The sequence below is a fragment of the Mirounga angustirostris genome, unplaced genomic scaffold (assembly GCF_029215605.1).
Source record: "Mirounga angustirostris isolate CCGP_5_RB_7025 unplaced genomic scaffold, mMirAng1.0.hap1 SCAF_12, whole genome shotgun sequence".
Taxonomy (NCBI): domain Eukaryota; kingdom Metazoa; phylum Chordata; class Mammalia; order Carnivora; family Phocidae; genus Mirounga; species Mirounga angustirostris.
Genome location: NW_026991720.1, coordinates 70338964 through 70360289, shown reverse-complemented (window position 1 = coordinate 70360289; position 21326 = coordinate 70338964). Strand labels below are relative to the sequence as shown.

At 39.0% G+C, this 21326-nt stretch overlaps 1 pseudogene; it reads left to right on the top strand.

The window, feature by feature from the left end:
• The first annotated feature begins 8653 nt into the window (after positions 1–8653).
• LOC123836000 (glyceraldehyde-3-phosphate dehydrogenase-like) lies at positions 8654–9532 on the top strand (annotated as a pseudogene).
• The last annotated feature ends 11794 nt before the right edge of the window (positions 9533–21326 follow it).

Sequence of the window (21326 nt, the reverse complement as noted above, 5' to 3'; positions counted from 1 at the left end):
ACCTATTGATTCTTTAGCAGTGAGTTGTTTAATTTCTACACATTTGTGAATTTCCCCAATTTTTTTCTGTTCCTAATTTCTAATTTCAATTTATTGTGGTTAGAGATCATCCTTTGTATTATTTCAATCTTTTAAATTTATTTAGATTTGTTTTGTGCCCTAATATATGGTCTACAATGGAGAATATTTCACGTGTACTTGAGAAGAATGTGTATTCTGCTGTTGTTTAGATTGTTCTATAGATATATGTTAGTTCTATTTGGTGTATAGCATTAAGTTTTCTATTTCCTTGTTGATCTTCTATTTGTTCTATTTATTATTTAAAGTGGGATATTGGAATTTCTAATTATTATTATTAAACTGTGTTTTTCTTTCTTCATTTCTATCTGTTTTTGCTTCATGTATTTGGGAGCTCTGTTATTGTGTGTGTGTGTGTATATATATACACACACACACATACATATACACACACATATTTTTTTGACATACTACATCTGAATTTTGCCATTTCATTTTAAATTCAATTTTCTTGTTTGAAAAACTCTATAAAAACCACAATACACTCTTGGGGTACCTGACTAGCTCAGTCCGAGGAGCATGTGACTCTTGATCTCTGGGTCATGAGTTCAAGCCCCACATTGGTTTATTTATTGCTTAAATAAATAAACTTAAAAAATATTTAAGAAAAAACCCACAATACACTTATTCTTATGTTGTATATCTGATCACCATAGTTTCCTATGTCTTATTTAATAAACTCTTAGAAAATAGTCATTAATGGGTCATATAGCTTAAGTCTTTTACATTTCCATCTGAATTTGTAAACTTTGAGGTAGGTTTCCATTTTGTTTCTTTGATTGCTGTCATTGTGGGTTGTGTTTTTTCCTGAAAACAAACAAAAATTGCCTGAATCTGGGAATCTAAACAAAGTCATCTAGATATTCACTCTCATTCTCTCTCTCTTTCTCTGTATCAATCTCTCTTTCCTTTTTCCATTTATTCCATCTTGGTGTTGGCTTCTTTTTCAGGTGGATAAATTTTCCTAAAGCCAGAGAAAAAAGAGGTCTTTTTTTTTCAATGGTTTCAACATTCCAGGATTCAGTTTTACACCTATCTCTGAACCAGTGTGAGCAGAGATACTGATTGATTAGAATGATTGAACAGGCCTGGGACCAAGACCGCCTATGGAGCTGGTGGTGGAATCAGCCCGCCCACAGGAGCTGAGAGCTGGGGAGGAGGGCTTTCTCAAAGGAAAATTGAAGTGCTTTTATCAGAAGAAAGAAGAGATGATGGGCAAGCAGAAGCATCAAATGATCGATGTCCCCGATGTGTCAGATCATGAGAATCACAGAACAAGTGTTGAAAACAGATTCCTGGGTGCTTCCCCATTCTTATTGAATCAGAATCACTTAGAGAAGGAGTTGTCTAGAAATTGGTATTTTTAATAGTATTCATGACTGCTCCCGTTTTGTCACTGCTTCTACTACATTGTAAACAAGTACTTGGAATATTCTCTTTTTCCATCTATCTTAAAGAGGCACTTCTCAGCCAGGCTACACACCCAAGCTAAAGAAGAGTGAACAATTATTGACTACAATTAAGTTGTGTAGATGTGCACTTGAAAATGGTATGGGGATGATCTAAAATAGATATTGATACTTCTCTGAACCATCAGGGAATTATTCATTCCCTTGTTGGACTTTTGTGACTTCTAGAACTAATGTCATGTTTTATTTTTAAAAGAGGACAAATGAAAACAAAACAGAAAACTCTTCTAATTCATTTCTTTTTTTCTCCCAAAAGGCAAAACAGATAAATGGCTGTACTCTGGATTTGTTAGGAGGGGAGACCATATTTTTCATGTCTCTATTTATACCCACACTCCTCATTACTAAATATCTGTTTAAGCTTCATCACTAGAAGACATCCTCAGTAGATTGAAAAGTCATAGTGAGCACCAGCGAGTTACTTGCTGGTCAGCTTTGTTAGTTGATTCAAGTGTGTGATATGTGAAGAGGTTCTGACAGTAGAGGTTTGCTGCCTCTCTTGTGCTTTCATGAATGTGTATTGCCTTCTCTGGATTCTGTGTACCTTGTGGATCTGAGTTTTAAAGCCAGGATGTACTAATGCTAAAGGAACTTGAGCTATAATATACATATAATAACATATAGGTACTTATGGACAATTAGCACATTGGAATTCAGGCTTTAAAATGTCCAACAAGAATAACAGTAATAACAACAACAATACCAACAGCATTAAATTGAAATTAAAATAACATTTATTGAGCATTTTCTATGTACCTATCTTTGTGTTAAACACATAACATGAATAATCTACTAAATCCTTACAACAACCCTATGAGGTAGTTGCTATTATTATCCCTATTTTATGGTGAGGAAACAGAAGCATCAAAAAATCTACATAGGGCGCCTGGGTGGCTCAGTTGGTTAAGCGACTGCCTTCAGCTCAGGTCATGATCCCAGGGTCCTGGGATCGAGTCCCGCATCGGGCTCCCTGCTCTGAGGGGAGCCTGCTTCTCCCTCTCCCACTCCCCCTGCTTGTGTTCCCTCTCTCGCTGTGTCTCTCTCTGTCAAATAAATAAATAAAATCTTTAAAAAAAAAATCTACATAAGTTCATACAGCTATAAATGGCTGAGACAAGTTTAGTACAATCTCTCTCCATCCATATCTACCTATCCTCTCCTCTTAGTGAGTAATGGATATACAATGCCAGGGGGGATAGATATGTTTGGTAATAATGTGTTTATTTGACACATAGGAGGACAAGATTAGCAGAATCATCTTATGTATAGCTGAACCAATGACTTTGACTTCATTAACTCAGTATTTCACACAGCTAAATGAGCTTAACACAGACTTGGGTGTCTTAGAACACTTGGAAGTGATTAAAGTCTTGCCTCTAGTTTGAAGGCTCCTGGGCTGGGAAGGAATGGACTTCAGGAGGCCCTGCTGTCTGTTGATGTGGAATAGACAAATTAGATTCACAGAATAAAGTCAAATGAACATGCAAGTAGAAACCTGCACCCTTTGAGTTCAATGAAAGCAAGAATGGAACTCATTCATTTATGGCGTCCACCAAGAAGTCCTCATTTATTCAACCTGTGTCTCCATGGAAAAATTTTCATTTTTTTCATAAAAAAGTTATTTCCACATTAATTTTATTTCTTTAAAAATGATGGTCGATTTTTCAAAAACTTCTTAGTCTTTTTATTAGCTTCTTGGAAAGTTAGAAGTAGCCCCATTACTCCAAAATTGGTTTGAATTAGGTATACAATTAGGAGTCCATCAAGTTGGAGAGAAATTTGAACTTTCCAACACCGCTTTATCATCCTTTTTTATAAAACAGGTATCAACAAAAGAAAAAAAGGGAAAGCCTGCCTCAACAATCCTATGCAAAGAACCTCCCAGTTTGTTTTTTCTTTAATTATTGTCAGTCCTTGAGAAATGTACATATCTGTTGCAATAAGCAGGAGTTGTGGCATGCTCTGTGAAGATGGGCCAAACCTCCTGCAGGACCGTGTGAATGGAATTCAGTATACACTGCAGCCTAAAAATATTGTAAGAGCATTCCATTCTTCTCATGAGACTTTTCTTCCTTTCTTATTCAGCTGCATTCAGATCTCTGTGGGGAGCAAGTGGGAGTCTGTGGATTCAATGAATTGTAAAAGCAGGGAAGACTTCCAGAGAGCCTTCTTTCCATCCCTAAAGGTCTTCATTTGTCTACAATGCTTGATAGATCAGTTTAGTCCAGAATTCACTGATACAGGAGAGATATTGACTTGCCCTATTGTGTAAACATAGAAAGCCCCAAATCGAAACCCCTGCCAGTGACCCCAAGCCCCAAGCTTTAGGATCTATGGGACTGAGACAAGAAATCCTGAGAGTCAACAATGGCACTGACAACCATATGTTATTGACTCAGACTGATTAGAAATTAACGCACCAACCCCAGAGGAAAATTTGCAAAGAAATCAGGGAGCGCTAGTGTGTTCTATATTCTCAAGCTCTTATTCTTGCCTTGACTGGATCATTATTAGCAGAGGCAAGTAGAAAATCTGCAAAATATTTTTGTAACTTCTTTCCCTTTAAAATAGTTGTCATTGATTAACGCCCCATGAAAAAAGCTGGGATGGGACTTGGATGATTTATATTAAATTTTGCCTCTACTTCTGAATTGATGTGACCATAGAGAATTCATATCACCTCTGGATGCCTCTATTGTTTAAATTTACAAAGAGAGAGGTAATCATATCTTCCTCCTTTTTAATCCACCAAGACAGTTATCAATCAGGCTATAGGCAATGATGATATAGGCAATGAATTCTAAGAAGGCTCTGATGAAATTCAGGGGAATACTTTTTTCCCCTTATTGTTGTATTTTCCCTTCATTAAGAATCAGTGTTGTTTCTTTGCATCCAACAGAGAGCAGGGAAGCACAGATATGTCCTGTCTTGTTCCTGGTATCTTCCTTCTCTCCAAAACATTATCAGTGATTTCACCAATAGGAAAGCAGAGTTTGGGAGGTTGGATTTGTCAGTTAACTTGTACTCCCTCTGCTGGTTGAATGGCTCATATTCCTCTTTCCATGACTCTCAGGCACTAAGATTAATTAATTAACTGATAATTGACTTATTTACTTACTTGAGTGAAGTTGAAAATTAAGTGTATTTTTTTAGAGAATGGCCAACTTAGAATGGATTTGTGATATTGTATGTTTTCCAGTATTTGGAAGAGTTGTCATTTTATTTAGCACAAATGAGAAGGACAGGTTCATAAAACTAGGTTTTATCAAAGTTGTGTTATCAAGGATTAGCAAATCTATCCAACTCCAACCTTCTGATGGTACATACAAGAAAAGACATAATAAATAAATACGTATCTGGCATAGGTATCAATCATTGTCTTTAAAACACTGGACGGGTAGCTTGATACACATGGGAGCAGCCTGATAAAAACAGCCAGAGCCATCAAATATGTTTAAATTCATGGGTTCATAATAATCTGAACAAAGCCCCTAATTAGTCACCTTTAAATGATGATAAAGAGTCAATTAATTATTTTGAACACTGGTAAGTAAGAGGAAAGAATCAAGCAATTACCCTGTCTTTTCTGTATGAATTTTACTACTGAGTAATCTAAAGTAGATGAAAGAAGTATTTCTTTATATAAGTATTCCAGCCAATAAATGTACAAGATGATAAAGGTAGAATACCATCATCTTTCAATCCCTAATCAATTCATGTATCTAGGCATCAAGCATCAAAAGGCTACTTACATCACAGAAAGAGTTAGATCATGTGCCTCCTGATAAAAGAATACATCACCACCTATGAACTTGACAAAGGTGTACAACCTGAGTCTGATCAAGCCTCTGGATTCAGCTTCCAATTTGCAGAAATATGGAGGGCAGAGAAAATGTTGAACTACATCATGAGTGTGCAATCAGCAAAACTCAGACCGTGGGAATCTTTACAAAAAAACAAAAACCTTTTATTTCATTAAAAAATTTGCCTTTAAAATTTTTCTCTTATAGCTTTTCAGATGGAATTTGAAAAGGATTATGATTATTGTGGGAGAGAGCATCATTTTTTGGTTTGCTTAAGCATTAATGGATCAGCACGGTTTATTTAATTAATCTGCCACAAATGCAGCAGAAGCAGCATTAAGACACATTTCATTTGTATGACTCTTACCTGCATAAGGCTATATATTTTTTCATGTTTATGAAAGTGTGGACAATATTGCTGATACTGCTTTTTTTTTCTTTTTCACAAAATCTAAATCACACACATACACACACACACACACACACATTTATATAAACCAAACTAAAACCTGTGTTTTTCTCATTGAGTTTCCTTGAGAGAAGAAGCCCTCTAATATCTGAGAATGAGTCTTTGGCCATTTTAGTTTTTTTTATGCAATGAATGATAGATTTTTAAGGTGCTAAACATGGACTTGAAAACTATTTATATATTAACACCTGGACTTACTGAATATTTCCAAAATAATCAAGTTATATCTCTTTCTTTTGAAGAACCTGGCAACCATTAGAGAAACTCAGAACATTCCACAGACACGGTAATGACATGTATACCTAAAGATCACTTGAAAAACAAGAGTTTCAAGTTTCTGACCCTACCATACATAATGAAACTGATTTGGCCAAATGAGAGGCTTAAGTTAGTTAAGTTAGTGGGCGACAGCAAAGATCTCACAACAATGAAAACACAGAGTTCTAAATATTAGAAATCCTTCAATAGCCAGTGTTTCTTAGTGCAGCTATCTATCAGAATTAGTGGGAGGGAGTGTGTGTGAATGCTTTCAATAAATACTGATGACCTGTCCTTCCGAGGTCTCTAGGTGTGGATCACAGGCAACAAATTTTTCAAAGCTCTCCAGATAATCTCGGTGTGTGGCCAGTGTTAAGGACCACAGATCTACATGATAATTTCTCAACACATTACAAATTCTGGGGAAATGTGGAATGATTTATTCCTTGATCAGAAGGTCTGACTTAAATACGGAAGGCAATCAGCAAGGTTTGCTCACTGGCAATTCTTTTATTTCATTAAGAAGGCAGTGCTGCATGGGGGGTTATGTGAAGGCTCCACAGATATTTTGCCAGAAGTGTGTGGCACCAGAAAGTGTGGAAACTTTCCAAAATTATATGTTTCCAGACTACAGAAGGTTTATTCACTCAGGAGCATATGAAACAAGTGCTTCTGGGGGTCTGGGAAAGCTTTTTACAGAGGGCATTTATGGGAAATGAAGCTAGGAAAGGTTCCTTGCCTCCCTTTCTGTTTTTATTTTCTGAAATGTGTCCTTGGAAACTGGACTGATCAAGGTATAATGACAGTCACATGAATGACCTGGAATGATGTTTCCCCTAATGAACGGCGGTTTGGTAAAAGCCCAAAGATCACACTTTACATCAAATCCTGATGTTCATGCTCTCTAAAGCCATCCGTCTCATTGATAACATCTTCCGGTTTCTTTTGATACAGTGGGTAATTTGCCATGTTGGGAGGCATTTTCTTTGCTCAGTTCATCTGATCTGAAACAAGGGTGGTGTGTGGGGTGGAATTGCTTTCTGGACACTGTGGCATTTCAGCAAAAAAAAAAAAAAAAAAAAAAAAAGACCAGCCTGTGTGGCTCATTCTAATTTATCAAAACCTGCCAGGCTTGGCTACACTGCAGATCTAGCAATCTACTTCAATGTAAACATTTTAATTACTATTTCTAACATTTGGCTTTCATTAAAAGTTAGAGAAAAACTTAAAAAAATTTTCATAAAGTAAATACTGGAAAACCCCTTTAAAAAGCCTACCCCCCAACACACAAATGCACACACACACACACACACAGTTTTGATTTAAAGACAAAAAGAAAACTTTATAAACAGAAGGAGAACAAGAAGAACAAGAACAAGAAAATGAGTGGGAGAGACGGAGTGAAGGAAGGAAGGAAGGAGGCAAGGAGAAGGAAGGATTATAGAAAAGGAATAAAAGGAAAGTATGTATCCTTATCTTAATACCACTCATAAAAATTAACTTGAAGTAGATTAAAGACTTAAGCATAAGAAAGACCTGGTATGTAAAACTCCTAGAAGAAAACAGGGAAAAAGCTCCTTGTCATTGGTTTTGGCAATAAGTTTTTGGACATGATATCAAAAGCACAAGCAATCTAAACAAAAATCAACAAGTGGGACTACATCAAACTAAAAACTTCTGCACAGAAAAAAAAAATAGTAAAATTAAAAGGCAACCTATAGAACTGAGAAAATACTTGCAAACTACATATTGGGTAGAAGGTTAATATCTAAAATATATAAAGAACTCATGCAACTCAATAACAACAAAAAACAAATAACCTGATTAAAAATAAGCAGAGGACCTTAGTAGATATTTTTCCAGAGAAGACATCCAAATGGTCAACAGGTACATGAAAGAATGTTCAACATCACTAATTATTGGGGAAATGCAAATCAAAACCACATTAAAAAATCACCACACACCTGTTAGAATGGCTATCACCAGAAAGACGAGTTAACAAGTGTTGGCGAGGATGTGGAGGAAAAGAAAACTTTGTGCACTATTGGTGGGAATATAATTGGTTAAGTCACTGTAGAGAATATTATTGAGGTTTCTCAAAAAATTAAAAATACAACTACCAGGGGTGCCTGAGTGGCTCAGTTGGTTGAGTGGCCCACTCTTGATTTTGGCTCAGGTCAAGATCTCCGGGTCATGAGACAGAGCCCAGCATCAGGCTCTGTGATGGGCTTGGAGTCTGCTTGGGATTCTCTCTCTTCCTCTACCCCTGCCCCTCCCTACTCATGCTCGCTCTCTCTAAAAATAAATAAATAAAAATACAACTACCATATGATCCAGCCATCCCATTCTTGGTTATGTATCCAAAGGAAATGAAAACAGGATTTTGAAAAGATATCTGGGCTCTTTGCTCCTCGCTGTTTGACAGATAGCCGCATCTTCTGGTGCAGTACCAGCCACATCCCCAAGATAGGGTGGTGAAGATTGGAGTAAACGGATTTGGCCATATTGTGCGCCTGGTCACCAGAGCTGCTTTTAACTCTGGCAGAGTGGATACTGTCACCATCAATGACCCTTTCATTAACCTCAACTACATGGTCTACACATTCTAGTATGATTCCACTCATGGCAGGTTCCATGGCACAGTCAAGGCTGAGAACAGGAATGTTATCAATGGAAAGCCCAGCTCCTTCTTCCAGGAGTGAGATCCTGCCAACATCAAATGGCGTGATGCTGGTGCCGAGTATGTTGTGGAGTCCACTGGGGTCTTCACAACCATGGAGAAGGCTGGGGTTCACTTGAAGCATGGGGTTAAGTGGGTCACCATCTCTGCCCCTTCTGCTGTGATGGGTGTGAACCATGAGAAGTATGACAACTCCCTCAAGATTGTCATCAATGCCTCCTGCACTACCAACTGCTTGGCCCCTCTGGCCAAGGTCATCTATGCCAACTTTGGTATCATGGGGAGGACTTATGACTACAGTCCTTGCCATCAGTGCCACCCAGAAGAGCAGGGACAGCCCCTCTGGGAAGCTGTGGTGTAATGGCTGAGGGGCTGCCCAGAGCATCATCTCTGCTTCTACTGGCACTGCCAAGGCTGTAGGCAAGGTCATCCCTGAGCTGAATGGGAAGCTCACTGGCATGGCCTTCTTGTTCCCACCCCCAACGTGTCAGTTGTGGATCTGACCTATTGCTTAGAGAAAGCTGCCAAATATGAAGACATCAAGAATCAGGTGAAGCAGGCACCACAGGGCTTTATCAAGGGCATCCTGGGCTACACTGAGGACCAGGTTGTCTCCTGTAACTTTAACAGTGACAGCCACTCCTCCACCTTTGATGCTGGGTCTGGCATTGCTCTCAATGACCACTTTGTCAAGCTCATTTCCTGGTATGACAATGAATTTGGCTACAGCAACCAGGTGGTAAAACTTATGGTCCACATGGTCTCCAAAGAGTAAAAGCCCCCCTGGGACTACCAGCCTAGCAAGAGTAAGAGGAGGAGAGAGGCCCTCAGCTGTTGGGGAGTCCTTGCCCCAGCTCATCCTCCAACATACTGAGTATCTTCCAACCTCCGTAGTTTTCATCCCAGACCCCCTGAAGAAAAGAAGGGACTTGAGGAACCCTGCCTTGTCATGTACCATCAATAAAGTATACTGTACCCAGCCAAGAAGAAGAAGAAGAAGAAGAAGAAGAAGAAGAAGAAGAAGAAGAAAAGAAATCTGCATTCCTGTGTTTATTACAGTATTATTCACAATAGCCAAGATATGGAAACAACCTAAATGTCTATCAGTGGATGAATGGGTAAAGAAGATGTGGTACATATACAATGAAATATTATTCAACCATGAGAAAAAAGAAAATCCTGCCATTAGCTACATAATGGATGGACCTTTAGGGCATTATGCTTAGTGAGATAAGCCAAAGAAAGATAAATATTGTATGGTATCTCTTATATGTGGAACTTGTAGAACAGACACATTTGTAGAAACAGAGAGTAGAATGATGGTTACCAGGGGCTGGGGGAACTGGGGAGATGTTGATAAAAGATACAAACTTGCAACTAAAAGATGAATAAATTTTGAAGATCTAACACATAGCGTACTGATTATAGACAATGCTCTATTACATACTTCCAAAGTGCTAAAAGACTAGATCTTACATGTTTTCACTATACAAAAGAAATGACATGTATGTGTGTATATAAATTAATAGATGACTCTGTCCCTTACCCCCAAAAAAGCTATAGCAGAGTTTGATGAGTTCTTCCCATCTGGCTCTGAAGGTCCCTGTTAAGTTTGATTTGGCAGAATGTATGTTATCGGATAACACAAGATACAACTTTATTTATCCTCCTACACCAGGAGTGTTAGTTTCAGTTGACATGTATTTCTTGTTCTGATATGCAACTCTGTGCTATATGGTTAGTCTTAGTTGAAAGACTAACTTTATATTCTAGAAAGTAGTAACATATCAAGATCATAGCAGTTCTTCACAAAGCAGAGAAGGAGCAAAATAGGTTTGGGAGGTGGTGGAGGATGATAGTAGGCTGTAGACACTGGATATTTCCTTGAGTGATGTGGAAAACCACTGAAGGGGTCAGAGTAGAGGAGTGATATAACCTGGCTTATATATTAAAGCAACCACCCTGATTACGGGGTTAAGAATAGACTATAGAAGGCAAGGACAAAAGCAGGAAGATCAGTTAAGAGAAGACTGCAATAGTCCAGGAAAAAGATAACTTGGACCAGGATGATAACAATGGAGGTGGAGAGAGGTACGGGTATACCTTAAACATAGATGCAACAGGATTTGGTGATGGATTGTATGTTAGAGAGAAAGAGGATAAGGTTTTGTTTTTGGAGCACTTAAAATGACAGTAGCCATTAACTGAGATGAAGGAGGTCACTGGAGGAACAAGTGTTAGGATAGAGATTTGGGGTTTCCTTTTGGATGTGTTAAGTTTGAGAAACCCATTAAGCTCCCGAGTGGAGAAGGCAGCATTTGGTGGCGTACAGACTCAATTCCTCAGGGAGTCTGAAGTTCAGGGGAGAGGCTGGGGCTGGAGATAAAAATTTGGGTCAGATCCAAACAGTGTAGCATGTCGTGTTGCTGTAGAATATTGGCAAAGGCATTGCTTATAAAAAGGTGACTTTTAAGACTATTATATTACATCCTTTTGAGCTGCCTTTTTTACTTTAGACTCTTAAGCTATTATGCTTTAAAAGTTTTAGCTTTTTTATTTTCATCTTTTATATGTATTTACTATGACTTATTACAAGTATCCATGCTTTATGTATCTCCAGATCTACTCTATCCCCAGAGAAGTGCTCAACACATATCCGGTAATTGCATGAATTTTATGTTTTTGTGTCATCTTTAAAATGGAATCCAAAAGGTTTTCTATATTGTTTGGTATGATTTGTGAATATCTTTGATGTTAAATTTCTCCCAGAAAAGCTAATCTCTCACATTATATGAAAGGTATTGGGAAAATACGATTCAGAACCTTAAGCAATCTATCACATGAGGAAAACTGAGGCCAGAGGCCACTATTGAACCTCCTTCCCCCACTCAGTCTGGACACCAGTCATGACCTAATGCAGGACCTAGGTCCTGGTAGTGTGTGGGATGGAAACAGCCCTAAAAATTCTGGCCAAGTTCGCCCAAATTTAACTATGTAAATGTTCAAGAGGCCAGACTATCATAGCAGGTCTGGGGGCAGGTACTAGTAACTGATGGCTTTAGAAGTTCTGGACCAAGTATAATCAAAAGAACAAGGAAAATATCCATACAGTTTGACTGACCAGCCGAGGTAAGGTTGAAATTGTACTTCCTGTGTTCTTCCAGAATGGAGAAAACTTAAGGTCTCTTCCAGATGGCACAGTCATCTTCTGAGAGATACTAGGAACTGGAGGTAAAACAGCACTTGCTTAGATACTTGTTTTGGCATCTGGTATTTGATATTTCTGAAGCCATGGAAGTCAGAAGAAAGATGGGATTTAAACAAAAACAGAAAACTTGTAACTTCACCACTTGGATTCTGGCTTTCTGTGCATTATTTCACTCAGCAATGGTTTATTGAACCCTGACTCTGTGTTGGGGCTGTGACTTATAAATTGGGTTTTGTTATTATTCTTGTCAATTGCATGTATCAATTTATTAAAAATTAGAAAATAATTGCTTTGTTACTGTTATAATTAATAATTCAAAGCAGCTAACATCAGCAATAGAACTTTGAGAGAATTTAACTACAAGCAAATTCTTCACAGTGAAATAAAAGTATTCACTGAAATAGGATGTTAAAAGACAGTAAGTTGGAAGAAAAATTTTGTCCATACATGGCAAACAAATGGATCTTCTTTGTAGAGAAATATCATATGCCTTGTTTTTATTTTTTTTAAGATTTTTTTTTTTTTTAATTTGAGAGAGAGAGAGAGAGCATGAGCAGGCAGGGAGGGGCAGAGGAACAGGGAGAAGAAGACTCCCCACTGAGCAGGGAGCTCGGTGTGATGTGGGGCTCAATCCCAGGGTCCAGAGATCATGACCTGAGCTGAAGGCAGACGCTTACCCGACTGAGCTACCTAGGCGCCCCTGGTTTTATTTTACTTTACTTTTTCATATGCATTGCTTTAAAAAAAAATACTATAAAAATAGAAAAATAGATAAAAGTTAAGAATTAAATTATTTATTCAAATAAGAAACGTATGTGGCTGATAAACATGAAAAACCTTGAATATTACTAGTAAGAATTTTTGCAACTACAAATAACAACAAAATAGTATTTTTCCCATTAACTTTTTATGAACTGGGTTTTGAAGTTTGCGTGTAAGTTGTATCTATATATCTATCAGATGAGTTGGATGTGAATTAATGAAGTGGACAAGAGGGTGAGGATCCAAGAGAAGATCTAGAGTACTAGAAGTTTGAAGTAGTACTTGAAAAGTACTACACTGCTGGAGTTTACTATGCAAGAGGGAGAAGAAGAATGTAGAGTGTGCCAAGGTAAGTATGAAGGGTCAAGATTATAGAGGACTTTGGGTAGGTAATGGTGAAGACCTTTGACTGAATCCTGAGGGTGATCAGGAGTGAGTGAAGGATAGGGGAAATCCCAGTTGAATTACAGTTTTTAGGGAGAGCACTTTGACCCTGAAGGCAAGGTGAGGCTGAAGACCGGATGACCCCTCAAGCACTACAGGTGAGCCACTGAGATGGAGGGGGCTCGAATCTAGCCAAGAAAGAAGGGCTGGAGAGGAGATCAACCAAAGCAATAAGGAGTTTCTGCAGCACCTCTCCTCAAGTTTATAGGGATTAACTTATGATATACACTTACATTCAAAGGAAAACACCACCAAGGACACACTTATCTCAATTTTCACATAGGTTTGCCTTGGAAGTTAAGATGCCCCTCCTTTTTGTTTCCCCTAGAATAACCAGGGGATGAGGGTAGGAGGCTTGTTATTCCAGAGCTGGGTGTAGCTTGTGGTCAGTAAAATTTGTGGGCTACTTTCTGCGTGTCACTGTGGTTAGCTGGTCCTCACCCTGGCTGGAGGTATCTGATAAAGCTAGGATTTGGACTCGAGTTGTAGGTACCTCCTATCTTAAGGCTCCTGCCCAGACCCTGGGGAGTATCCTGGAACACTGAGCTCTATTGCTATACTCTAATCAGCTCTCCTTGAAATGGCAACCAGGGAGAGATGGGCTCTGAGGAGAAAAGACCCTGTAAGTCTCAAGAAAGACTGAGAGGGTTTTCTTTTCTTTCTTTCTTAAAAAATTTTTTATTAACATATAATATATTATTTGTTTCAGGGGTACAGGTCTGTGATTCATCAGCCTTACACAATTCACAGCGCTCACCATAGCACATACCCTCCCCAATGTCCATCACCCAGCCACCCCATCCCTCCCACCCCCCTCCACTCCAGCAACCCTCAGTTTGTTTCCTGAGATTAAGAGTCTCTTATGGCTTATCTCCCTCTCTGGTTTCATCTTGTTTCATTTTTCCCTTCCTTCCCCTATGATCCTGTCTTATTTCTCAAATTCCTCATATCAGTGAGATCATATGATACTTGTCTTTCTCTGTTTGACTTACTTCTCTTAGCATAATACCCTCTAGTTCCATCCACATCATTGCAAATGGCAAGATTTCATTTTTTTTTGATGGCTGCATAATATTCCATTGTATATATACAACACATCTTCTTTATTCATTCATCTGTTGGTGGACATCTAGACTCTTTCCATAGTTTGGCTATTGTGGACATTACTGCTATAAACATTGGGGTGCATGTGCCCCTTCAGAGCACTACATTTGTATCTTTGGGGTAAATACCCAGTAGTGCAATTGCTGGGTCATAGGGTAGCTCTATTTTTGACTTTTTGGGGAAACTCCATACTGTTTTCCAGAGACTGAGAGGGTTTTCAAATTCATATTTGGAATTTATTTTTTGCCTTTCCATAAACATAATACATCTGATTATTGCCCTCCTAATTCATCCTGCCTAGCATGAGGATAACTAACCTAGTTTATAGCTAACCCTCCTCTATCACTCCACCTCTTTTTCTTAAGAAGAAATGTTGTCAATAACTTCACAAGTTGATCAAGAAATATACAATTTCAGTTTTAAATTATGAATTATACTTCAAAATTTATATAACTAACATTTTTATTTATTTAAAAAATTTTGTGACTACTTTTCTTAAATGACAGAGAATAGTTCGCAGATCTATCGCTAATATTTAGAAATATGTATGAGATGCTCCATGTTAAGTTTAAGCTGAGCCACTTGGAGTTAGTAAGAAAGCATATGAGTAGAAATTTGGCAAAATTAAGAGTCAAATACTGAACTCAAGTAAAAGCAGTTCTCTGCTGGGTGATTGGGAATGAATCAGAAAACCCATAAATGTGAGGATGGGTTTTTCAGAGGTGAAGGTGTACAGAGTACAAACCTAAAGGAGAATATGTGTTTTCTAGGTATCTTATAAGTAAGGAATTTGAAAGCCAAAGCAGTTAACTGCCTTGGCAAGGTCACATCATTAGGGGCAGAGTCTGGATGAACACTTACCTCTCTTGACCCAAAGCCCATTACTTTTTCCAGTATCCTATGTTATCCTGTGATGAGTATGGAATTGGAGATTACAGTGTCTCTGGAGCCACACAGATGGAGACACCAGCATAGAAAAAGAGGTAAGATTATATGAGAAAATAACACAGAGCTGCAAAACTGAAATAATAGGTCTGATTAATTTTTTCAGGTTGTAGAAAACAACAGCTGTCTCTCCAAGCATGGAGAGAGGAGGAGGGGGGATTATTGACAGAAGGGTGCTCTGGGCCCTTATTTGGTATTTAGCCCAGAAAATTGTGTAAAAATCCAACTTTAAGAAAAACCGTCAGGTGATATTTTTCACACACACACACACACACACAAATAGCAAAGGCTATAAAGGTCCAATTAAGGAGCTTATCTGACAGAAGACTCTACCACATTGTTAAATAATTATATTGCTCTTCTAATAGCCAGGGAGGAGGGTGGAGATCTGTTAAACTGTACAATAGACAAGGCACTACAGGGAATCTAGATAACAGCCAACAGAACTGGTTATAAAAAGATTAGAAGCTCTTGAAGTTAACCAAACAGAAGGAGCAGATAACACACATCTGCAGGTTCTAAAGGCATGAGCAAGGGAAGGGTGAACCTTAGGACTGCAGCCTACACACATGGAAGGTTGAGTAAGAATCTGACTCAATCAGGTGTCAACTGTCTAAGATATTTTGGTAAAACAGTTTTCTTTCTTTTCTTTTTTTTTTTTGAGAGAGTAAGCGTGCGCCCATGGGGGTGGGGGTGGGGGTGAGGGGCAAAGGGAGAGAGAATCCTAAGCAGGCTCCACACCCAGCGCAGAGTTCCAGCAGGGGCTCAGTCTCACAACCCTGAGATCATGACCTGAGCCGAAATCAAGAGTCAGAAGCTTAACCGACTGAGCCACCCAGGTACCCCTGGGTAAAACAGTTTTCTAAACAAAGTTGGTCTAAATGACTAGTTCTCAGTTTTGGACAGTCTTCTGAAACTGAGTCACAAGACTTTTTTTTTTTTTTTTTAAGATTTTTATTTATTTATTTATTTGACAGAGAGAGACACAGCGAGAGAGGGAACACAAGCAGGGGGAGTGGGAGAGGGAGAAGCAGACTTCCCGAGGAGCAGGGAGCCTGATGCGGGGCTTGATCCCAGGACCCCGGGATCATGACCTGAGCCGAAGGCAGACGCTTAACCGACTGAGCCACCCAGGCGCCCCCACAAGACTTATTTTTTAAAGATTTTCTTTCTTTCTTCCTTCCTTCCTTCCTTCCTTCCTTCCTTCCTTCCTTCCTTCCTTCCTTTTGAGAGCATGTGAGCTGGGGGTGGGGCAGAGGGACAGGGAGAGAGAATCCCATGCAGACTCCCTGACAAGCAGGAGCCCAGTGCAGGGGCCCAATCTCATGACCCTGAGATCATGGCCCAAGCCAAAATCAAGAGTCAGAAGCTCAACTGACTGAGCCACCCAGGCGCCCAACAGACTTTTATGCTAGGTGTGAGAAAGAGCACTCCAGGGATCTATGACTCATAAAACTTAAGGGTAGTGTTCTAACGAAGTGGAAAATAAAAATACAGATCTAAAGCATCTCCTAGAATAGGTAATCTCTAGAGTCTTAATTCTAAGACCTACCCTGATGTTATCCCTATTGTATAGACCTCAGAAAGGATTGGTTGATTTGGATGGGGCCATTCTGGTAATAAATAAGTGATGGACAGGAATTATTCCTGGTTGTATCTGATGCTTGTCAATTTCGCATACACCACAAAGTAGACTAATGGGAAGAGGTACAACTTCTCATTTTCTTCTCTGTCAAGATTGGAGCAGATGGAGCAGCAGAAGATGCTTACAGGAGGCAGGTCAGTTCACCCTGTGTCAGTTAACATGTGCTTGGAAATCACATGCTACAACATTTTCCAGGTAGTTTTTAAGGGAACTTAGAAAGAGGTTGCTGGACTCAGGAGCCCAAGTACTGTGCAGACAGCAATCGTTCCTCCATAACTACAGGATAAAATTTAGCATCCAAACTCTACATTTTGGCATTCAAGACCCTCACCAGTCTGTCTCCAATCTAGCAATTTTGCTTGAACATTTTTTATTGTGAACTATACCAAATGCATAGAAAAGTATATAAAACATATATGTACAGTTTAAGATAGGGTAATTGTAAGAGTGGCTTTTATATTCTAGGCACAGTGATCACAGTGCCTTCTTCCTATTATCATATTTGATCTTCACAATATCTTAAGGTACCCTTATTTTGTGGACTCCAAGGGTGGCTGGGTGGGTGTGGTGGAGTTTAAGTAACTTGCTCAAAGTCATTATAGCCACACAGCTAGTGAGAGAGGGATTTGACTTCTGGTCTGTCTGACTACAATTACGTACTCCTTCCTGTTTGGCAAAACATGTCTTCCCCCTGCTGCTCAGGCACATCATCAACTTTTTCTTGCCCCATCACCATCCTCATCAAACTCAGCCTCAGCCACAGAGTCTGCTCATCATAGTTGTCCTGATCCTAGGTGAGGAAAAATGTTCATGGGGAGGAAATGGTCATGAAGCCAAGATTTATGCATGAGGTTGGTGACCATTTTGTCATTGTTCATCTGCTTTAAGGCAAAAAAAAAAATCTTTACAGTTGTGAGCAACATGTTGTTTGATTCCTAATAGCGTTGACAGATAAGTTGCCAGTATAAATATGTTCTAAATATTTCATGGGACTAAAAACTATACACTGTTTATCTGAAATCCAAATCTTATCGTGTGTACTGTATTTTATTTGCTAAATCTGGCAATCTCTGAGGAGAAAGGCTTCCCATTCCTCCCATTCTTGAAGTAAAGAATAAATGAAAATAGCTAAAGCAAACATAGAGCCAGAAGCAAAGCAGTCCATGCTCCCTAAATAATATAGAGCAAAACTCTTGTCCCTCAGATCTCCCTCAGGCTTCACTACTTGCAGCATTACTACTGAAGGCAGGTGCTTTAGGAAAAGGATCTGTGTGAACTGGAAGTTGGACTTCTAACTCTGTGTAAACTTGAGCAATACACTTAACCTCACTGAATCTGGTTTTCTTACTCGTAAAGTTAAAACACTGGACATGATAACCTCTAAGGTCTTTCCAGTTCTAAAAATATTCCCCTTTTTCTTGGGGTGCCTGGGTGGCTCAGTCGGTTAAGCGGCTGCCTTAGGCTCAGGTCATGATCCCGGGGTCCTGGGATCAAGCCCCGCATCGGGCTCCCTGCTCGGCAGGGAGCCTGCTTCTCCCTCTCCCTCTGCCTGCCTCTCTGCCTACTTGTTCTCTCTCTCTCTCTCTCTGTCAAATAAATAAATCTCTTAAAAAATTCCCCTTTTTCTAAAAGAAGTTAAAGGACATAAAAACCTGGTAAACATATATTGAGTGCCTGGTATTACACAAGGTATTTCAGTATCTTATTTAATTCTCAAAATAATTTAGAGAAGCAAATTGTATTATTCTTGTAATTGCACATGCCTGTACCATAGTGGTGACCTTCATTTTCCTCTACTCCGACTTTGAAGAAGGACTAAGTGCTTAGATGCCTTGTAGAAATGGATTAAATTGCCTAGGACATTAACTAGAAATGGACAGTTCACTGAAGATTTGGTGGGTGACAAGTACCACCATCAGACCAGATCTTCCTATTCTAAATTGTGAAGTTCCAATCTGGTACCAGCTACCATCTTTCTTCTCAATTCTCAAATTCCTTTCTTCCCAAACCTTATCCATCATACTGTCCCCATTTGTCTTCTTTGATGGGATTAGACTCAGAAACAAGGTAGAAGTCAGGGCATTTTCAAAGTGGAGAGAAGCTGTTTGAACTGGCCAAGAACTAATTTTAAGCTCTGAACATCTGAGGGTAAAAGGCTTTTGGCTGACTTTCAGGAGAAGCTCTTTAACTTCCGTTGAAAAGCAATTTAATTAAGGAGAAAACAACAACTATGAGTTTTACCAAAAAGAAAATGCACACAAAAACCTTGCAGTCTGCAATGTGTCTGTGTTGTGTGGCAATTTTAATTATGTTAAAGAGGTTAAGTTCAGAAGCATGAAATCATATAGTAGGAAGCCTCTGGCTTTTACTCAGCACAAAGTTCTTGAGACTCACACCATTTTGCCTATGAGTAGTTTGATATTTTTTATTACAGAGCAGTATTCTATTGTATGGAGGTACCAAAATTTGTTTATCCATTCACCAGCTGTTGAGCATTTAAGTTGTTTCCAACTTTTGGTGGCTATGCATAAACCTGTTATAGACATCTGTATATAGGTTTTTGTGTGGAGGTACATTATTTCTCTTGAGTAAATTCCTGGGAATGGAATTCCTATATTATACGGTAAGTTTATGCTTAAATTTAATGTTTAACTGCTAAACTCATTTAAACATGGCTGTGTCATTTTACATTCCCACCAACACTGTATGAGAATTGCAGTTGTTCCAAAGCCTCAACACTTGCTATTTTAAAATTTTAGCCACTCTAGGGGTGTCTGGGTGGCTCAGTCGATTAAGCAACCAACTCTGGCTTTCGGCTGATCTCAGGGTCATGATCTCCGATTGTGAGACCAAGCCCTGTGTGGAGCCCCGCACTGGGTTCCTTGCTCAGCTGGGAGTCTGTTTCTCTGCTTCTCCCTCTGCCCCTCCCCCTGCTCGGGCTCTCTCTCTGTCTCTCTGTCTCTCAAATAAATAAATAAATAAATAAATACATCTTTAAAAAGTATTTTAGCCACTGTGATGGTTGTGTAATGGTATCACATCCTGGTTTGTGATACTATTTGTATTTTTGCAATGACTAATGATACTGAGCATCTTTTCTTATGCTTATTTGCCGTATTTATATTTCTTTTTGCCATATTTATATTTCTTTAGTGAATTGTCTATTCAAATCTTTTGCCTATTTTTTTAAATTGGGTAATTTGCTGTCTTACAAGTTTTGAGGGTTCTCCTGATACAAGTTCTTTATCAGATATGTAATTTGTAAATATTTTTCCCAGTCTGTGTCTTGCTTTTTAGTTTCCTTAACGTTGTGTTTCAAAGAGGAGGCATTTTTTTAAAAGATATTATTTATTTATTTGACAGAGAGAGAGAGACAGCGAGAGAGGGAACACAAGCAGGGGGAGTGGGAGAGGGAGAGGCAGGCTTCCCATGGAGCAGGGAGCCCGATGCGGGGCTCGATCCCAGGACCCTGGGATCATGACCTGAGCCGAAAGCAGACGCTTAACGACTGAGCCACCCAGGCGCCCCGAAAATAAATAAATCTTTTTAAAAAAATTTAAAACCATAATCTTGAAGGGATTGGAGCCTATCAAAGTGAATGAAGGAGAATTTGCAGTTTGAAAAAGCATATTTAGTTACCTCTTCCTTGTTCCTGTCAGAATACTTAATTACTTCTGAAATTTTATTTATTTATTTATTTATTTATTTATTTATTTATTTATTTTTAAAGATTTTATTTATTTGACAGAGAGAGACACAGCCAGAGAGGGAACACAAGCAGGTGGAGTGGGAGAGGGAGAAGCAGGCTTCCTGCTGAGCAAGGAGCCCGATGCGGGGCTTGACCCCAGGATCCTGGGATCACGATCTGAGCCGAAGGCAGACGCTTAACGACTGAGCCACCCAGGCGCCCCAAAGAGGAGGCATTTTTATTTTATTTTATTTTTTTTAAAGATTTTATTTATTTATTTGAGAGAGAGAGCATGAGAGGGGGGAGGGTCGGGAGGGTCAGAGGGAGAAGCAGACTCCCCACTGAGCAGGGAGCCCGATGTGGGACTCGATCCCGGGACTCCAGGATCATGACCTGAGCTGAAGGCAGTCGCTTAACCAACTGAGCCACCCAGGCGCCCAAGGAGGCTTTTTTAATGAAGTGACTTAATGAAGTCCAATTTACCAATTTTTTTTCTTCATGGTTCATGATATCTACATCTTAAGAAATCTTTGCCTAACCCAAGATAAAGATTTTCACCCATTCTTTTTTCCCAAGAAGTTTTATAGTATTAGCACCTATGCTTAATTCTTTGAACCGTTTTGAGTTAATTTTTGTATATGATGGCAAAGACCAATGTTCATGATTTTTGCCAATGGATATAAATTTTTCTTACACGATTTATTGAAAAGATTATTTTCCCACATTGAGTAATCTTTGTCAAAAATTAATCAGTTATAAGGGCACCTGGGTGG